Raw genomic sequence first — 10,375 nt, 5'->3', positions numbered from 1 at the left:
ACTGGAGTGGGTTGCCATTTCCTTCTCCAGGGGATCTTCCCGACCCAGAGATCGAACCCATGTCTCTCACATTGATAGGCAGATTCTTTACCACTGAGCCACCAGGGAAGCCCGGAACGGTATTGAGCCTGGATTAAGACTCCCCCTTGCCCTTGTCTCCTCTCCAGCATCACTTTGATTTAATTAGTAAGGAGTGAGGCCTGGGCATCCCTATGGTTATAAAAGTCACCCAGGTGATTCTCGTGTAGATCTAGTTGCGATCTAGAGTTCAAAGTGTAGTCCAGGGAGCAGGCATCACCGGCAATGCGGAACAGAATCTCACCCCACCCAGCCTTCTGCCCCAGGTCCTGGATGCAGCTTGACAAGATTCCTCCCGTGGAGACAATTCTTCTGCACAGAGTTCCAGAGGAATGCTGCTTTAAGTCAGCCCACAGCTGCTCCGAGAGGGCTGTGGTGCCCCCCTGCAGCACTGAAGAATTGCTTGGCCTGCCCCAAACCCCGGGCCACTGTCCTCTCAGAGAGCCAGGCTTGCAGGGCTGGGAGCCCTCGGATTCAGAATGCAGGCGTTCCCTTGTCTGCTGCCTCTGGCTCCTCCTAGACCTGCGGTGACTCATGGTGCCTGTGAGTTTCTGAAGGCAGGATAGTGTGTCAGAGCTCAAGGTGGAATGAATCAAGGTGAGCAAGGGACCCTTCCCTTCCTGTTGGGCTGACATGTTCCTTGCTCCTGTTGTGAAGTGGTGTATACATGTAAACCCCTGCGGTGGCTAATGCTCCAATTGAAATATATTAATATATAAACCACCCCAAACTTTCTCTTACTCCACAGGTAGTGTACTGCTGTATTTCTCAGCAAGGAGTATTAAAATTCCCCAGATCGTAACATGTTTTCTAATAGACCCTTCTACCAAGGTGCCTTAGATGATTAGAAAATAAATTCCATCGGTGTCCTTTTTTGCTTCCTGGCATAAATCATTACCTGTAAGTTCAGAGTGGATCTGTCTTCGTACTCAGTGACCAGCAGAGAGATGTAGGTGATAAGGCCATCTGATGTTACCTGATGAAGGCTGAAGAAATTGTGAATTACTTTGAAGGCAACATCCATAGCAGTTAAAGATAAACACCTTCAGCTTTCTAGGCATAAGTGCAGCGAACTCGGAATTGTTGCTAGTTGAAGTCTTGGAATTCACAGATGATACAGTTCTTGTTATGTGCCCAGTGGAATTCACAGTTAACCAATCTGGCTCCTTGCTTTCATTTCTCTGTAACCTAGGGTGATGTCATTCATTCACCAAACCTTTATCTAGCATTTTTTTGTATTACAGTGATCCAGGTGCCAAGAGCAGATGAATAAGAGCCTCTGGCAGGTGCTGCTCTTCCACAAATAGCCTAGTACGTGATTTTAAGTATTGTGACGGGGCAAGTACCATGGACCGCTGAGTCCTCGAAGGAGACTCAACCATTGCTTGAGGATGTTGGTGAAGATAACATCTAAGCTGGCTTTGGAGAGTGAGTTCTTCAAGAGGCAAAGAGTAAGAAGGAATGGTGTAAACAAATTCTCCAAAAACATTTATGTGCAGTACTGTGTGTGTTCATAAAACATTTTCATTTCTATAATTTAAATGGATTAAGCCACTTACTTAAGACCATGGCTAAATAACAGCAGAGCTGGAGTTCTCAGATGCAGTTTGTGCTTTATGTTTAAGGCACAAGCAGGTGCAGGTATAATGTGAAACCTAAGGAGATTGTCTGGTATAGCCCCTTCACCTTCATCACAGTGCTTTATTATTTAATGATTTGTTGTGTAGTGCTTTCTGCAGGATCTTGGTCTAACTTCTACACGCACAGGCCATATTTCTTTCAGAGTCTGTGATGATAAGTATATGCCAAGTGTATGTGTGACTGAAAGACTCTAGCAACCAGCATCACTTCACTGTAGGCAAGTTGGCAGTTGAGTCCCATTTTTTTTTTTTTTTTGCAAATTAGAATTCTTTGTATATGTGTGCATGTGTTATAAAACAAGGACAAATGCTACTTCAGTGTTTGTAACCTTGTGTGTGTGTATGTGTGTGTGCTCAGTCATGTCCGACTCTTTGTGGCCCCATGGACTGTAGCCTGTCAGGCTCTTCTGTCTGTGGAATTTTCCAGGCAAGAATACTGGAGTGGGGTGCTGTTTCTTCCTCCAGGGGATCTTCCCGACTCAGGGAACCTGCGTCTCTCGTGTCTCCTGCATTGGCAGGCAGATTCTTTACCACTGAGCCACCTGGGAAGCCCATATGTATATAAAATATACTAAAATATATTTTATTTATAGTATTTTACTAAAATACTATATACTAAAACACCCACATGGTTCTGCTGTGTTATTTGCTCTCAAGAAAGGGGCAAAGTGAAGAATCCCAGTGCAACTCGGTGGGCCCAAATGTGGACCTTCCCACAGACTATGGTGTGCTTGCCCCACCCCCAGACCACTATCCCTTTTGCTATTCCCAACTCCCAGTTCCTGCAGCAGGAAACCCCAGTGGTCTGGCCTGGGCACTGGGGGAGTCAAAGGCACCTGCAGGGCTGACTGGGTGAAGGAGGACACGTGACCTTTAAAACATAAAAACAACGCTGCAGTGTGGGGAGTGGGCTGTGTGGCTTGGGCAGCTGCCAGGGCCCTGTCCTCTTTGGTACAGATGGATGTGGGATGGCCCTCCTCCAGAAGAAAGTATTCCAACAGAGTACTCCTCAACATTGTTTTGGGTACAAAATAAATGCAAAGCAGATGGCTGGGTGGGGAGTGGAGCAGGCTGGGCCAGCACCCTCCGCAGACCTCAGACCATGGCCGCGCTCTCGGGGGCTTCTTTGAGGGGAGTGGAGGTGCTGCTGCTCCGGAAGATTTGCAGGCCCAGCAAGTAAAAGCCCAAGCCTGTCCCATCTTGTCCTCATGGATTGTACTTTCAGTTCACAGAGATGTATCTGAGCCCATTATATATGGAGGTAGTAGAACTCATGTTGGAAGATAACATCTGGAGGTTACACCTGAAGAACAGCTGACACCTGCTGTGTTAGTGTCACGGGTGAAAATGCTTTGGGGCCATGTGGGCCTCCCGAGCACCTAGTGGGGGCTTTGGAGAGGATGTCAACAACCTGCCCGATGCTTTTGTTCTAATCAACTGTGATGAGAATGCCTGATTTTTCACCCCACTTCTCTGGCCACCAGTTAACTGAAAGACAGGTCCCTGGATACCCAGCTTCCAACCTGGTTCTCTTGATTCCTTGAAGAACTTGCACAAGCAAGTTGAGTATCTATGGAATGCTGAGCAAAAACCCTTATTAAATACATGAGCGAAGCAAAATTAGCAAAATAAAAGCAGGAAGCAGTCATAGGTAAGGAAGAGTTATGACTCTAGAGAGGCAGGTGCCTGTAAGAGGAGAGGGCAAGGGGATGAGAGAATTACACACTGCCAACCTCAGGCAGAAGCTCAGAGACCCCTCTCTGCTCTCCATTACATCTCCAAGAAGGAAGCACTAATGAAAGTCAATGACCATTGAGGTCCCAGGAACACAAACCACTGATAATGGGAAGGCCAATTTTGGTGGGAGGAGTACTTGTGTGAGACATAGACATGGTTGTACAGGCTCTTAAAGCCTGTTGTACACAGTGAAGTAAGTCAGAAATAGAAAAATATTGTATATTAACACATATATATGGAATCTAGAAAAATGGTACTGATGAACCTATTTGCACGGCAGAAATAGAGACCAGACTTGTGGATGCAAGAGGAAAGGAGAGAGTGGGACAAATGGAAAGAGTAGTATTGAAACATATCTATTACCATATGTGAAACAGATAGGTAGTGGGAAGCTGCTGTATAACAGGGAGATCAAACCAAATCGGTACTCTGACAACATAGAGGGGTGGGATGGTATTGGGGGTGGGAGGGAGGTTCAAGATGGAGGGGACGTATGTATGCTTATGGCTGATTCACAATGTTGTATGGCAGAAAGCAACACAACATTGTAAAGCAATTATGCTCCAATTAAAAATAAAGAGAGAAAGAAATAGACATGGTTAAAGCACAGTCACCATATGACCTGAGAGCACTTCCCTGTCTTACAAGGGCACAGAGTCAGAGAAGAAGAGTTAGGACTTAGCTCTGCTCTGTTTTGGGATTTAGGGAAGAGAGCAACTTACTTTTCATTCTGTCTATCCTGTCCTCAGGGTGATAAGATGCCAGGGTGGGCCCAGGGAGAAAGGGCAAAAGAGGAGACCACTTAAGATGGCCTCTAAACGTCATTTGTGTTAAAGCCAAGAAGGCTCTAAAATTCCCAAGTCCAGCACAATGGTAGGAAAACCATGGGGATCTGAGGTTGAAGGGCAGGCTGGGAAGAGCGCTCATTCATCTGATGTGTCCTGTGCAGGGATGCCCCAGGAATCTAGATGGAGGTGAGTTTGCAGAATGAGGAGGGCGCTCGCTCACCAGACTCCACCTGCGGCTACTGTGTGTCCCTAGCATGCCCACTGGGCACTGGTACTCTGGGCTGATCCCCATCTGCCTTCCTGGCAGAAATACTGAGTTGGCCAAAAGGTTCGTTACTGGTTCCCCTCTTAGGCTGTTGTGGGAAAAACCGAAGGAACTTTCTGGCCAACCCAGTACTAGGTAAGATATATTCAACTCATTTCCCCTGGGGTCATATACCATGTGACTTTTCTCAACAAGCTAGTATCAAGACACATCCTAAATGACCATGTCACTGAGCAGTAATTTACACCAGCTCAAGCACCTGGACCAAAGCACTTCCAGTGTGCTGGGAACTTGAGTTGGAAGGAGCCCAGTATAAGACGTGCAAGTTGAGCTTATCTCCCCCAACTGTGGAAGGAGGAGAGGGAACATGCCCCCTAGGGCAGAAGGCACACTCTAGTGCAGACATGTGCCTGGTCACACACATTAATCATTTTAAATGGATTGATATGATTTATGTATCACCTTTGTTTAAAGAACTCCTCTTAAGGCCTTCCCTGGTGGCTCAGTGGTACAGAATCCGCCTTTTGATGCAGGAGACACGGGTTCGATCTCTGATCTGGGAAGATCCCACATGCCACGGAGCAACTAAGCCCGTGCACCACAACTATTGAGCCTATGCTCTAGAACCTGGGAGCTGCAACTACTGAAGCCCAGCATGAAGTGCATGCTGAGCCAGTGCTCAGCAACAAGAGAAGCCCATGCACCCACCACAACAAAGAGTAGTCCCTGCTTGCTGCGACTAGAGGAAAGCCCTTGTGCAATGAAGACCCAGTGCAACCAAAAATGTGTGCATGCTAAGTTGCTTCAGTCGTGTCCAACTCTTTGTGGCCCTGTGGATTGTAGCCCACCAGGCTCCTCTGTCCATGGGATTCTCCAGGCAAAAATACTGGAGTGGGTTGCCATTTCCTACTCCCAAGGATCTTCTTGACCCAGGGATCAAACCCATGTCTCTTGTGTCTCCTGCTGGGCAGGTGGATTCTTTACAACTAGCACCATCTGGGAAGCCCAACCCAAAATAAAATAAGTAAAATTATATTAAACTCTTTAAGACTGCTTTGTAAAAATTCACACAACACAATACAGGCATTTTTTTTTTTTTAAGTGGGTTTAGAAATCAGCACAAAGGGAATACAAGGGCAGGGAAGATAAGATGAAGCCAGGTGTAAAGTCAGCACGACAAGCACCCGCTGTGAGACAGACAAGTTGTTCTATTCGCCTGCAGAACATAAATGAAGGAGTTTCTGACCTTGAATTCAAATTGAGGCCATGGGTCGATGGTGAATGCTCAACTCCAGAGCAGGTGTTTGCCTGGGTATTTCCCTGCCAAATGTGTTCGAGCAAGGTGACTTCTGGAAAATACCGGGAGGAGTTAGAGGACATTCCCTATACGTCATGAGAGAACTTCAGAGCTGCGTGGAGTCCACTCGCAGCCGATGCAGAAAGTCCCTTGCAATGCCCTGAAGACATGGGTTTGATCCCTGTGTCAGGAAGATCCTCTGGAGGAGGGCATGGCAACACACTCCAGTATTCTTTTTTTTTTAATTAATTATTTTTAATTGAAGGATAATTGCTTTACAGAATTTTGTTGTTTTAGACAGAGGAGCCTGGCAGTCCATAGGGTAGCAAAGAGTCGGACATGACTGAAGTGACTTAGCACGTACATGTATGAGTGTGTGTGTTGGGTGTGGGGCTGTTATTAGCCAGATGATTTTGTAGTAGGCTGAAAAATGCCCCCCGCCAAGATATCTGGGCTAAAGATATAGTCTCTGGAACTTATAAATGTTACCTTATTTGGACAAATAGTTCTTTACAGATGTGATTAAAGATCTTGAGATGACCAGATCATCCTGCATCACCCGAGTGAGTCCTCAGAAGACAGAGGCAGAAGGACGACTTCCCAGGTGGTGTGGTGGATGGGAGTCTGCCTGCCAATGCAGGAGACATAGGTTTTATCCCTGGTCCGAGAAGATTTCACCTCCTGCCGGGCAGCTAAGCCCGTGTGCCACAACTACTGAGCCCGCGCTCTAAAGTCCAAGACCCACAACTATTGAGCCCTGTGCCTAGAGCCTGTGCTCCACAGCAAGAGCAGCCACTGCAATGAGAAGCCCACACACAGCAACGAAGAGTAGCCCCTGCACCACAGTGGAGACCCAACACAACCAAAAGTAAATAAATAAAATTGAAAAATAATCCTATTTAAAAAGAGAGAGGTAGAGGGAAATTTGACTCATGGAGGAGGAGGTGCTGTGAAGATGGAGGATAGACTGGAGTGATGTGCCCACAAGCCAAGAACTGGCAGCAGCCAGCAAAAACTGAAAGTGGCGGTGGGGTGTATTCTCCCTTAGAGCCTCTGGAGGGAGGTGGGTGGCTGTCCACCCTTGATTTGGCCCAGTGAAACAGACTCTGACTGAGCACAGGCTCGGTAGTTGTGGCACACAGGCTTAGTTGCCCCAGGGCATGTGGAATCTTCCCGGACCAAGGATCAAACCTGTGTCCCCTGCATTGGCAGGCAGACTCCCATCCATTGCACCACCTGGGAAATCGTCCTTCTACCTCTGTCTTCTGAGGATATTTGTGATAGCATTTAGGACTCACTTGGGTAATGCAAAATGATCTGGTCACCTCAATATCCTTAATCACATCTGTAAAGAACTTTTTATCCAAATAAGATAACATTTACAAGTTCCGGGCTTCCCAGGTGGCGCTAGTGGTAAAGAACCTGCTTACCAGTGCAGGAGACATAAGAGATTCATGTTCAATCCCTGGGTCAGGAAGGTACCCTGGAGGGGTGCATGGCAGCCCACTCCAGTATTCTTGCCTGGAGAATCCCATGGACAGAGGAGCCTGGTGGTCCATAAGGTCGCAAAGACACGACTGAAGCAGCTTAACATACACACATATAAGGTCCAGAGACTATCTTTGGCCTTCCTGCCTCCATTGTGAGAGAATAAATTTAAGCCACAAGCTTGCTGTAATTGTTACAGCAGCCACAGGAACTGACACAGATTTTCTGGGCACTCTTGTGTCCTTCCCATTTAGCTATTTATCTATGTTGCAACAGGACAGCAGCATTTAATCTGCCAGCCAATACACTGTGCCCTCTTCCCTTTCAAAATACCCAGAATACATTTCCTGGTGGGTTCTTAGTGGCAGCTCCTAGGGTTATCATGAGGATTAAGTGAGTTAATGATTATAAAACCCCTGAAATAGTGCCTGGCAGAAGATAAATAATAAGTATATATAACACTTCTAAAATAGGAATGAATGAATGAATATAATCCTCTTTTCAGGTTCCTGATTTTGCAGTGTGTTTCCTCTACTGGCTTGTCAGCCAGAGAACATTTTAATTTCATCTTGGGTTACTAACTTTCCCTTCAGAATGAGTCACCAACTTTGTATTGTAAATAAGGTTATGGTTCAGTTCCGCTCAGTCGCTCAGTCATGTCCGACTCTTTGCGACCCCGTGAACCACAGCACACCAGGCCTCCCTGTCCATCACCAACTCCCGGGGTCCACCAAAACTCATGTCCATTGAGTCGATGATGCCATCCAACCATCTCATCCTCTGTCGTCCCCTCTCCTCCTGCCCTCAATCTTTCCCAGCATCAGGGTCTTTTCAAATGAGTCAGCTCTTCGCATCAGGTGGCCAAAGTATTGGAGTTTCAGCTTCAACATCAGTCCTTCCGATGAACACCCAGGACTGATCTCCTTTAGGATGGACTGGTTACATCTCCTTGCAGTCCAAGGAACTCTCAAGAGTCTTCTCCAACACCACAGTTCAAAAGCACCAACTCTTCTGCACTCAGCTTTCTTTATAGTCCAACTCTCACATGCATACATGACTACCGAAAAAACCATAGCCTTGAGTAGATGGACCTTTGTTGGTAAAGTAATGTCTCTGCTTCTTAGTATGCTGTCTAGGTTGGTCATAACTTTCCTTCCAAGGAGTAAGCATCTTTTAATTTCATTGCTGCAATCACCATCTGCAGTGATTTTGGAGCCCAGAAAAATAAAGTCTGACACTGTTTTCACTGTTTCCCCATCTATTTTCCATGAAGTGATGGGACCAGATGCCATGATCTTAGTTTTCTGAATATTGAGCTTTAAGCCAACTTTTTCTACTTTCCTCTTTCACTTTCATTAAGAGGCTCTTTAGTTTTTCTTCACTTTCTGTCAAAAGGGTGGTGTCATCTGCACATCTGAGGTTACTGATATTTCTCCCGGCAATCTTGATTCCAGCGTGTGCTTCTTCCAGCCCAGCGTTTCTCATGATGTATTCTGCACATAAGTTAAATAAGCAGGGTGACAATATACAGCCTTGACGTACTCCTTTTCCTATTTGGAACCAGTCTGTTTTTCCATGTCCAGTTCTAACTGTTGCTTCCTGATCTGCATACAGGTTTTCAAAGAGGCGGGTCAGGTGGGCTGCTATTCCCATCTCTTTCAGAATTTTCCACAGTTGCTGTGATCCACACAGTCAAAGGCTTTGGCATAGTCAATAAAGCAGAAATAGATGTTTTTCTGGAACTCTCGTGCTTGTTCGATGATCCAGCGGATATTGGCAATTTGATCTCTGATTCCTCTGCCTTTTCTAAAACAAGCTTGAACATCTGGAAGTTCACGGTTCACATATTGCTAAAGCCTGGCTTGGAGAATTTTGAGCATTACTTTACTAGCGTGTGAGATCAGTGCAATTGTGCGGTAGTTTGAGCATTCTTTGGCATTGCCTTTCTTTGGGATTGGAATGAAAACTGACCTTTTCCTGTCCTGTGGTCAGCGCTGAGTTTTCCAAATTTGCTGACATATTGAGTGCAGCACTTTCACAGCATCATCTTTAAGGTTATGGTTAGATGTGTTCAGTATCAGAAAGTAATGACAAAACTCTTAAGGATCACAGCAATTCTGAGGAAAGAACACAATAAAATGCTCATCTTCTACAGCTTCTTCCTTGTAGCCAGAGGACTAATATTTAATCTGGTCCTAGGCATTTGAGTTCCCTATTTAAAACTCTCTTTTCTCTGTCCCTAACTGTATTTGAAGCACATTATCCTTTTTCTTAGCAAAGAGAGAATGACCTGGTTACCCACCCCCTGTCCCCCTCATTAGATGAGGGGTGGAGACTAATATAGATCCAGGGACCCACCATTAGACTAAAAGTGGAAACTAATATATATACCCAGGAATCCTCCATTAGACTATATAGCAGAGACCAAGACAGACCCAAGGATCCCCCAGGGATCCTCCACTAGACTACAAGTGGAGGTCTCCATGGATCCCCTGTTAAACTAGAAGTAGAGACTTAAGTTTTAGTCCCATTTCTATCACTATATGCTTGTGTGACCATGGGCATATCCCTGAACCATTCTAAGCTTCAGTTTCTTCATGTAAGACTGATTTCTAAAGTACTTTCCACTTTTCGATTGCTATTTGCCTTGTCTTGTTGTAAATAAATAAAAATATGCTGTTTGGCTCTCATGGACACTATGATGCTTTCTCCCTAATTTAGTTCAAAGGGCTTCAAACACTCTGATAGAAAATCTTTTAACAGAGGACCACTTGTCTATTTTCTTTGTGCCTTATTCATCTATATTGTGCTCTCATAAACTGAGTATGTTTTTCTTCTCTGGTACTTGGTGTGTTGAAAACTCATCATCAACAGGCTGGGTAGCCACTGTGACCATAACTGATCCACAGTTGTGATTATAAGGTAATTTTCTAGAATGGCCTGGGTGCATGTGCTTTTTCAATAAAATTGTGGATATCTAAAAGTAATTAAAGTTTTATACCTTCAGGAGAATTTTGACACAAATATCTTTTTTGTAAGACCATCTTTCAGTGACTGGGAGAGAGGAATGGCTTGGAAAACA

This window comes from Giraffa tippelskirchi, chromosome 2 (assembly GCF_054371585.1).
Source record: "Giraffa tippelskirchi isolate mGirTip1 chromosome 2, T2T-mGirTip1v1.2.pri, whole genome shotgun sequence".
NCBI lineage: Eukaryota > Metazoa > Chordata > Mammalia > Artiodactyla > Giraffidae > Giraffa > Giraffa tippelskirchi.
Note: the sequence above shows the minus strand (reverse complement) of the source record.